The 11,091-nt window shown below is 32.2% G+C and overlaps 1 long non-coding RNA gene across 2 annotated transcripts; it reads left to right on the top strand.

Moving 5' to 3' along the window:
* LOC108660489 lies at nt 1–2,550 on the top strand. 2 transcript variants are annotated; one of them, XR_001926264.1, is made up of 5 exons: nt 1–40; nt 231–507; nt 1,125–1,277; nt 1,368–1,440; nt 2,084–2,550. It is a non-coding gene; the product is annotated as an uncharacterized LOC108660489 (long non-coding RNA). The 2 variants fall into 2 exon arrangements; XR_001926263.1 differs by having other exon boundaries at nt 1,125–1,440.

Raw genomic sequence — 11,091 nt, 5'->3', positions numbered from 1 at the left:
ATTCCGCTTCACTATCTTCGTATATCTGCCACACCCGAAGGTACTCTCCCTCTCTGTTGGTGCTGAAAATAGTTTATGTTATAGGTATCAATTACTTTCTTTATTTTCAGGTCAAAATTTTCAAATGGAAAAATAACTCTACTTCTTGAAAGTTTAGAGTCTTAATCTGATGTAGTGTGTTATATTGCTATGCTACTTCCTTTCTTTTTTCTGAAACAAAAATGGTACAGTCTTATGCTATAAAAAGGAAGAAGCGGAAGACGAGAGAGGAGAAATACGATAGAGAAGAAGATCAAGAAGTAGAAGTAGAAGAGAAAGAATCAGCTAAGCGAGCTTCTATTGAAAAACCAAAATGGGAGGCCCAACATAAAGAAGTAGAAGAAGACGAATTCGGAGCACATGAACTTATGGGAATCCCAATTGCCCACAGTGATCAGAAGACGAACAAAAAAAGGGGTTGTTTTTTATCTTGAGAAGGCTTCTTTGGACGTTGCTAAAGTTGGAAAGGTATATGGAAGGGTTTTTTTTTTTTTTTGTATATATTGTGCTTAACATTTCTAGTATATAAGTTCTGAATCTGGAAGAGTTGATGTTTGTTTATTATAGTAGATTTTACTAGCGGCTAATGTTTTGAGAGATTTCAATGTGATTTCTCTAACTGTTTCTAAAAAGGTTGAAGCTTAAGATTGGTCCTGTAGTATTTCAATATTAAGGATTTACTCCCTATATCACAATTTTAGTGAATTAAATCCCTATATCCCTATACTTTCACCCATCTTAATACTATTCTTGCTCAAACACACTTAACTGCGGATTTCTGATTGGTCTTTGCAAAACCCTCACTGTCACAACAAAAGTTACACAGTCTTTTAAAACCTTAATACTACCAGCAAAAAGAAAACAAGATGAACCCTTTTGATCTTTCTCCGTTAACATTTCAAAGTCTCCATGGTAGCACTAAAAGTCATTCTCGGTTATGCACCTCACACTCAAGGTCATCTTCAAAATGTCCAGTTTCCATTTTCATGCATTGCTTTGACCTTTTTTGTTTTTAATCATATCTGTTCTTATTCTTTCTTGGATAACTGTATATTGCATTGTTTCTTGTTTTTGGTGTAAAACAGATGGGTATTATGCAAAGACCGACCAGTTTCAAACAGTGGGCCAAAAGGGTCCATTGAGTTCTAGGGATTAGAGAACTAAGATTTACGTGAGGGTTGCTCAGAAGAAGGTAGTCTTCTGTGGAGATGCACCAAAAGACAGCAAGCACGAGCAAGGTAACCGCACCTTTTTGGTTTCATTAGCCTTATTTGCACTTGCTGTGAGATATTTTGGATTAATGCTACAATGAAAGATGGTGTGCTCAGAATGGTCCTTTCGAAGGTTAAGAAGATCTAGGAGGATGCAGCATGTTTTGCTGAGGAACCCAGCTAGCTTCAAGTATATCTTATTTCACCTTGTTTTTCTTAGTTGTCTTTTTTTATTCGATTTCGCATAATTTTTTTTTTCATTTTTCTATTGTTGGTTGGCCAATCTTTGGGTTTCCTGGTGTTTTTTCACAGCTATACTTCGAGAAGGTATGGAATCATCAATGTAACTATGTGTTTCCATATTCTTGCAAGCTTCTAGGGTTTTCTTTTCTTTTTCCCCATTTTCTTGGAGTGTTTTTTGACACTTGCTAAGTTACTATTTTTCTTGTTTTACATCTGCACTTCAATCTGCAGGTCTCTAAATCACGTTTCTTCCTTTCCTTTTCCGTTATTCCTTATGTTTGTTCTTTGATCTTTTTCTTTTATAATGGTATGAAGGTTTTCTAACATTTCATTTTCTTGGTGTTCTGTTACAATTGGACCTCAAGGTATTTCATCATATCGTTCATTCCTTTTTTTGATGTTAGTAGGGTTTGTTCAATGGTTTTGAACATCTAAGATTCTGTTTCTTGTTCGTAAAAGATGTTTGCAACTTGTCCCATTGTTTCTGCTGCTTCATTCATACTAGCTTGTTTAGAGGGAAATTTTTCTTAATACTTTTTTTCTGGTTTTCTTTTATGGTTTGGCATATACTTGTTTGAATGTTTTTGCAGATGGATCTGGCTTGGTGATACAGCTACACTCTTTTTGTTGTGCAAGAACACAAAGGTGCCTCTGAAGGCAAGGTAAGCAAAAATGGTGGTCTATTTGCGAGGAAGATGTCAATGCTTTTTTCAAGGATGGTTAGATCCGCTTCATAGGCACTGACGAGAATGGTTGAACCTACCTTGGCAGCATTGTTCCCTTCCTTCCCATCAAACTCGAGTATAGCATGAAATATGGAGTTCATTGAATCTACTTTTTAGAATTGATGTCATATGGTAACCTTTTCTACTACTTATTAGGTTCAATCTGCTTTATGAGATTTACTTGCATTAAATTTGGCCTCGAACATAGACTTTAATTTTCTATTGCTTTAGGCAGTTTGAGACACATTTGATGATCATGGCTATATCAATGGTATGTTGATAAGTTTAGATTGTATGTAGTAGAGATAGCTTAAATGGTCTATACAAGCTACTCCAATGATTCATCGTGATAACATTATCGAATTTTGTCCATAGCCATGTTACTTTGCGAATTTTGTAAGTATTCCGCAATTTAATGGTACAAAATGGTTTTAATCAATTCAAAAATTGTGGCCTCAACTAAATTACGACAATATTTATGCCCAATATTGCCCAATTCTAAGCTTTATCCCAAATGATCAATGATGCCAACAAATGAGAACAACTTAAACATAATGAGAATTAGTAGGTGAAATTGTGGTATTCATGTCAAATTAAGTTCCAAATAAAATATAGTAACTGTTTATTGAATTCTTGTGTTGAAACATCTTGTAGTTTACTATTCATATAGCTTCAATTTCATATTCAATTAGTTTTAAATATCGTCTATATTGCTAATGCTAAACATAGAAAAACAAGAAAATGCAAAATTTGCTCCAAGAATTATCAACCTTTACTAAATTCTAAGTTCAAAGGCAAATTTAAGTTTGGGCATTTCATAGGGACCATTCATGATATTTTGTTTTACAATTCAAAAATAGCAAAAACGAATTATAATTGGACCTGTATGAAAGAAAAAAATGCTTATGTTTATTTAAGCTAAGGCAGTCTTGTAAATCTACTTACAATTGAAAAGTAAATTAATCATTTTACAATATAAGATCTTTATAATTCTCTTTTCACTTTTATTGACTTAGAAGTTGTAATGGATTGTGTGTATATATATATATTTTTGAAATTTGAAATAGATTATGCATATAAAGTATAGTGTTGTGAATTCAAAAGTTTGTTTTTTTTTATCAAACACCATAATTTCTATTTTTCAATCCTTTTTATTTTTTTTCAAGATGGAAGATATTGAAGACAACTATACTGTGGTCAACAAAATAAAAAGCAATAGAGATAAAATTCGTAATGCTCTCTTCGAGTTTTTTCCCCAACAAGCAACAATTCTTGATTTTCTTGACAAAATCAATTAATTAGATAATGAATCATTTCCCACATTCTATCTTTTATGTCTATGAAAATATCAACCCAACATCTTAACATGGCGCCATATCTGAAAACACATGCAAGTTGTGGATTTTCACATTTTACCCTTCTCGTTTACGGAACATGTTGACTATTCTCTAATTTGTCACTTCATAAACTAGCTTGAATGTTCTGATATTCAATAATTTACCATTGTTGGCCACATTGGCAAGGGTTCTTCTCTTGACTTCAAAAACTAAGTCAATTTTGTGCTCTCAAAAAAGGTCCATATTCTAAGAATAGCTTGATACAACATTTTCCTAAATTCTTTCTATTGCCCTGATCTTTTTTTTCCAATATTGAACAAACTCTAAAATCCAAGAATCTTTTCTTATGCAATGTTGACTTTAACTACTTATTTGGGAGGCATTTTCTGGTTTTGGCTTTACTTTTTCCTTAAATCATTTTATATTACAAATTGTACACTTGTTGACAAGATTGTGGAGTTGCTTCCTTTTGACTGTTTGGTTCTTTAGGGTTTGGTTGTTGATACTCACTAGGAACTTAATAATGTTAGCATCAAGATCCAAATCTTAAGCTTTTCAAGTTGTGTGCTTCTGGTCATATATTTGAGTCTTATTACAAGTCTTTTATGTTTGATAAACGGTAGTAACTTACCAAATTTCATTTGAATAACTCTAAAGGATTAAAGAAAGTAATCCTATTTAGAGAAAAAGTGTTGAAAAAATAACAAAACATAGAAAAAATTCAAGAAAGTCTGAAGCGTGAAACACTATCACTAAAGATAATTTCACCCCATCGGAGTATTAAACTCAGTGCAAAAGAAATGTAGTAGTTATACCTACGATTTAACAAACTCTTCTCAATTAGTTTGTAGAAACTATAACAACAAGAAATTAAAACTAAAAAGTAATTTAGTAGAGAAAAAGAAGGCAAAAAGCAAAAAGCAAAAAAAAAAAAAAGAATTGAGAGATGTGTTGGGAACTGAGGTGGAGGCTGGTATTTATAAGCTAAGAACAGAGGAGAATCAAGAATAATGTTACAAAAAATCAAGAGAAAATTATAACGTTATACAACGTTATGGAACATTGATTCAATTATAGGCTGAGGAAAAAAAGGTAAGAAGCATAAAACAAAGAAAAGGAAGAATTGAGAGGTGTGTTGGGAATTATGATGGAGACCAGTATTTATAGGCTAAGGATAGAGGAGAATTATGAATAATGTTGTATAAAATCAAGAGAAAATTATAACGTTATACAATGTTCTAGAAGATTAATTGAAAAGAAAATTAAAAAGGAGGCAAGAAGTAGAAAGTAGAGAAAAGGAAAAATTGAGAGATATGTTAGGAATTGAGGTGGAGGCTGGTATTTATAGGCTATTGATTTTGATGTCAAATTAAGCTCTAAATAAAATATAGTAACTGTCTGTTGAATTCTTGTGTGACATATCTTATAGTTTTACTATTCATACTGCTCTAATTTCATATTCAATTAGTTTTAAAAATTGTCTATATTGTTAATACTGAAAATAGAAACACAAGAGAACGTAGAATTCGCTCTAAGAATTATCCACCTTTGTTGTATTCCAAATTCAAAGACAAATTTACGTTTGGGCATTTTATTAGGACCATTCATTATATTTTGTTTTACAGTTCAAAAAATAGCAAAAGCAAATTTATAATTAGACTCGTACAAAACTCGCACAAAAGAAAAAAAATGTTTATGTTTATTTAAACTAAGGTAGTCCTGCTGTAGACATTAAACTTTTTTTTAGTAATACAGAGGTCTTTATTTTATTTTTATAGTCCATTTTAAATGTTTATCAAGTCCAAAGATCAGTGGGTTTTTGGCATCACCAAGCATTATACTTGTGTCCATATAGGGAGCATTTTAAGTCAGGTCCAACAAAATTAAGAAGTATCTAGAAACTAAAAGAATAAAAAAAATAGACAAAATAAATAAATTAAAAACAAAAAAAAGAAAGGGAATAGCTGGACATTTGGCAGGGTGCAAACGCAAATGTACCTTGCTGGACACGAAAAAAATCGCATCTGGCAGAGAGTGGAGGAGGCACTCCCAAGCTTGGGAACCGGGTATAAAAGGATCTCTGTGGCATCAACATCGAGACGAAAGAGCAACAAAAATAAAAAAAAAATCCCTAGTTTTTCTAGCAACCAAAAACCTAGTCGCAGTTTTCTATCAAAAAAATAAAAAAATACTCTAGTCTAACAGCCACACTTACAATCCACAATCAAGGAAAAAAATCGAAAATAGATACAAAAAAGGAAATAAAAAATGAGAGAGGTAGTGGGTAGATGAAGATTTTTGGTTTGGTTTTGTTAGGAATAGATTTGTATTTTTGTGAAGGATTTTTGGCTGAATTTTTTTTTAAGGTGAGTACCGGTCACTTGATTAGCCGGCAAAGAGGGAGTTAAAGGAAAAGATTTGGTATTGTGGTGGCCAGCAAACCAAAAGAGGAAGAGATTTGGTATTTATGGTGACCGGTGGAGAAAGAAGAGAAAAAGCTGTTGTAGAGTGAGAACTGGGTATTATGGTGACTAGTGGAGAAAGAGGGAGAGAGTTGGGTATTGTGGTAAACGGCGGTAAGAAGGGAGATTCAGTTGGGTAGCTGATTGGTAAGTAAAGAAAAGAGAAATTTTAAGGTTAGAAAGAAGAGAGAGGAAACTGGCTGTAGAGAGAGAAAGTGGGTAAAAGGGAAGAGAGGAAGAAGAAATAGAGTTTCTATATTTAGTTAGGAACCAAACGATGCCGTTTGGAGAAAGAGCGTAGGTCGCCAAGGGAGCCTGAAACAACGTTGTTTTGGAGAGAGAGAGCTAACTACTTGGAGTAGGAATTTGGGCTTTTAGGTCGGGTCGATCTATCTTACGCTAAGTTAAGCCAAAACTTTGGGTAAGTCCTAAATCATGAGTTATATTTGTGATATTTATGTGGGTTGCTTTGAGTTGGAAAATATTCTTAACTTAGTTTATGCTAGTAATAGTAAATAATAGAGATATAGTGTATTAATGTTGTGGAATGAATTAAAAAAATACTAGAAGAGAAACAATCATTGAAGTAGAAAATATAAAAAGTAGATAATTATAATAAACAAAATGTTTAAAAATAAAAATAAGAAGGATATGATAAAAAGGAAAGAAGGAAATATTTATAATATAAATATATTTAGATACTTGTAAATATAATGTATAAAAAATACATGATACAAATATAAAAATTATGAAAATAAAATGATAATTTTGAGTGATCCAATGATAGAATTCCACCTAAAAAGGGCAAAGAGTTGCCTCTTTCGAGGTGGATTTCTTAGTTGCAGAGTTTGAGACAGATTTTCTCCGAAGCATCGGAATAAATCCAAACTCTAAACTCCAATACCCATTAACTCAAATAATTATTTTTTAATATTAAAAAAAAATAAATTTACTTAATATTGCATTTAAACTTAATTTGATATAGTTAGTTAATTAGCTTAAACAAACATCACTAAATAAAATTTAACCATTAAAAATTAATTAATTGTTTATTTGATAAACTATATAATTAAGTAAAATATATATCCCTAATGTTAATTAAAGAATATAGATTTAAATAGAAAGCTCTAAAAAATGTATATAGTAAAAAATAATAATAATAATATAAAATAATAAATAATTAAAAATAATAATAAATATATAAACAAAGTAATAAATCTCCCTAAACTATTAAACATATAATGACATGAATTACGAATCAACTAAATTAATAAACGTGTTCATGTAAATATAATCATTTTATCCTGTCATAGCATGCCACGTTTATCTTGTTAATGGAGTGGGAATTCTAATGATGGGATTTCCCTGAAGAACTCGTAGAGGCGAGTTCTTCCGAAGATATTCCTAGGTGAGAAAAACTTCGAGATTTCACCAAAGCGTTGAGATGGTCTACGAACGATTTTTCAATAAAAGATTGTCAACCCCATTAATTAAAATTGAACAAATCATAACATCATTTTACGACTGCATCATATGCATCCATGAAACCGAACAAAAGACTCAATCAACTAATTTAATAAAGAATAATTAATAAATAAGGATTAAGGAAATATACGAATAAAATCAAGGGTAGGCTACAATAGGATAACTTAAGATTAAATGGTGTTGTTCGTGGAATGGGAGCCACGAAGGTGCTAGCCTTTCTCCGTGGGTAACCGCACTCCCAAACCCATCTCTCTAAAAAAAATCGTAGACCAATTATCGTTCTTTCGACGAACCTAAAATTAATTTAGGACTTCGTCGATTAGAATCTAGTTAATAGGTGGCCAATCGCACTTGCATAAAAAAGATTGGTGGTGACTCCCAAGTATTTATTTTCATCGACTTCTAGCTGTTGGGTCCTTGAGCCCGCGCGTTATGACAGCTGGCAACTCCGTTGGGGAACCTTTAAGAGTCGAGCCATTAGTTAATTATATGTTATCCTAAGCCTTAAATAAGTTAGTGTTTCCTTTAATTTCTAGCATATATTTTGTACATTGTTGTTCATGCATTTATTTATTCTGTCATTGTTATTTATTATTATTTTTATATATAATTGCGGGGATTCTAGGATAGAGGGGCATGAGAATAATGGTTAAAGGTTGGTCTATTCCTTCACACACACGACACGATTTGCATTCATGCATAAGCCTTCTACTCGGGTTTTGTCCTTGATTAGGAATGAGTTAAGTAGCTACGCTCTCGTAAGGTGATAACCTCCGCATGGGCTAGTGAAGACTCCTATTCAGATTGAACTTAGTCCGCTTGAAGCTTATAATGGATGAGGACTAGGGTGCCTTACTAGTCTGAATGGATGATAGTGAGAAACAATTTGGGAACCTCTTAGTTCTTTTCAAATCACGAACTCAGCATATAAAATACCATGAGCAACCTCCTCCTAGTTAGAGTCTTACTTGTGAGAATATACACCCTTTAATTAGGAACATGTGAAAGAACACTCCCCGCTCTTTATATTTTAATGAACAAAAAAATCTTTCCTTTTATTTCTTTTGTCTTTTGAAAAACTATGAAATTTAAAAAATAAATAATAAAAAATTTTATTTCTTTCAATTTTTATTTTCTTGTGAAAAAAAGAAAAGAAATAAAAAGGAGATAAAGGTCTTCCATTTAGATAGAAATGAAACGAAATATAAAAAAAAAAAGGTCCTTCATTTCTTTCATTCCTTTCAGACAAAAAGAAGGATTTTGGTTTTGAATAAATTTTCCACTTCTCACTTTACATGATTTTTAATTGTACTCACATTGCATGTACAATGTTTAAAATTTCTTACATTTTAGGGGCACTTCATTGCATATCACTTCATCCATTCATCAAAGTATCATTTCATTTCTTGCATTCATGCACATGACATATTTGCATCTATATGCATATATTCATCTCTTGTTTATTTCTTTCCATATTTATTTCCATAATAAAGAGTCATATAATTTTATTAGGTTTGAAAGAAAAAGAACAAATTTACTTTTATGAAAAAACATCTACAAAATTTTTAGTGAAATTTTAAATTTTCTTTTTTAATTTATTTGATTTGAGTTAAGAGGGTTGACAAATATGGAACATCAATTGGAAGCAAGGATAAGCGCACTAGAGCGCAATCAATAAGAGTTTGGACATGATCTTCGAAAGATAAAATGACAGATTGCCAAATTAATGGAAATGGTTGAACGTCTCAACGAAGCCAATGGAATCCACCCTCAAGAATTTCAATCGCTTCAAATCGAACCACCCCCTAAGCAGCCATTAAAGGAAGGACAATTTATCCTTGATAGGTCCAACATTTTACTTATTAACCCAAGTAAAGATCAAGGTTTAGAAAAAGTTATAAAGGGATGGATGAGATGAATATGCAGATGATTGAATTGAAGAGTTCAATATCTAAGATGGGACCTCTAGGCCTTACATAACCTTCAAACAGTGGTTGGCCACTGAGCACATACCTCCAACCTACCACTTTTCAACCAACTTTTCAACCCGTGAACATTGAGCTACGTCTAAGTTTGCACCCTTGCCCAAGAACCTTTCGACTACTTATTCAACAAGCTCCTCGAGGCCAATTGTTCACACCATCATCTACCACCCCTGCTCCTAGCCGAGGTGTCATCTAAAAACAATCCAAAAAGAAACTACATAAATAGTTGGATCCCATTCTCATTTCTTATGGAGATCTTTTTCACCAATTGGTTCAGGATAACCTCATTACTGTTATGCCTATAAAACCCTTAAAACCTCCATATCCAAAGTGGTACAATCCAAATGCAAGATGCAATTATCATGGTGGAGTCATGGGACATTCTATTGAAGATTGTATCGCTTTCAAGCATAAGTTGCAAATAACGATAGATGCAAAGTGGTTTGATTCAGCAAAGATAGTTGGGCATGGTGATAGAATGTCCAAATAAGCGTCTAGGTAGCAAAAAGTGGGCTTTATTAGGACTTTTTCCTTTTGAGTAAAAGTTTCTAAGACTTAGAACATTTAATATTTAGACACGGTGGTTCTTAACTTCTTTTGGAGTTTGTAAAAATGGATTTATGTTAGTGAACAATTATTAGAAAACGAATGCGTTCCTTGAATGACGCAAGAAAATTGTCGAAAGTTGTCACAAATTGGATCAAATATATCAATGATTGACTTTTTAGATTTTGTTTAAGCGTATTCTGAATTTTGTTTCATAATAACAAGGAGGATTTCTCACAAAAAAAATGATGATTAATGAAAAATAAATGTGTTACACGACTTAGATTTTGTTGTAATCTTATCATGCATAAAAAGTACCTTGAATCAGTTAATTAAATAACTGTATGCTTTCCCACGTTCTATCTTTCATGTCTACGAAAATGACTACTCAAACCAACGTCTTATCGTCACACCATATCTAGAAACACACGTAAGTTGTGGATTTCCACATTTTACCTTTCTCGTTTATTGAACATGTTACCTATTTTCCAATTTTTCGCTGCTTAAACCAACTTAAGTGTTCTGGTATCCAATAATTTACCGTTGTTGGCCACATTGGCAAGGGTTCTTATCTCAACCTCAAAAACTTAGTCAATTTTTCACTCTAAAAAAATGTCAATGTTTTGAGGATAGCTCTGATACTACATTTTCCTAAATTCTTTTCATTGCTAGGATCTTTCTTTACCAATATGGAACAAACTCTAAAGCTCGACAATCTTTTCTTATGCAGTGTTGACTTTAAACCACCTATTTAGGAGGCATTTTCTGGTTATGGCTTTGCTTTTTTTTTAAGTCTCTTTATATGACAAATTGTATACTTGTTGATAAAATTGTAGAGTTGCTTCTTTGTGATTGTTTGGTTGTTTAAAATTTAGTTATTGATACTTGTTGGGAACTTAATAATGTTAGCATCAGCACCCAAATCTTAAACTTACCAAATTTTGTTTGAACAACTCTAGGATTAAAGAAAATAATCATGTTTGGAGACAAAGTGTTGGAAATATAACAAAGCATAAAAACAATTCAAGAAAGTATGAAGCATGAAAAACTATCCTTAA

This window comes from Theobroma cacao, chromosome 1 (genome assembly GCF_000208745.1).
Source record: "Theobroma cacao cultivar B97-61/B2 chromosome 1, Criollo_cocoa_genome_V2, whole genome shotgun sequence".
Classification (NCBI taxonomy): domain Eukaryota; kingdom Viridiplantae; phylum Streptophyta; class Magnoliopsida; order Malvales; family Malvaceae; genus Theobroma; species Theobroma cacao.
Note: the sequence above shows the minus strand (reverse complement) of the source record. Positions and strands in the feature narration are given on the sequence as shown.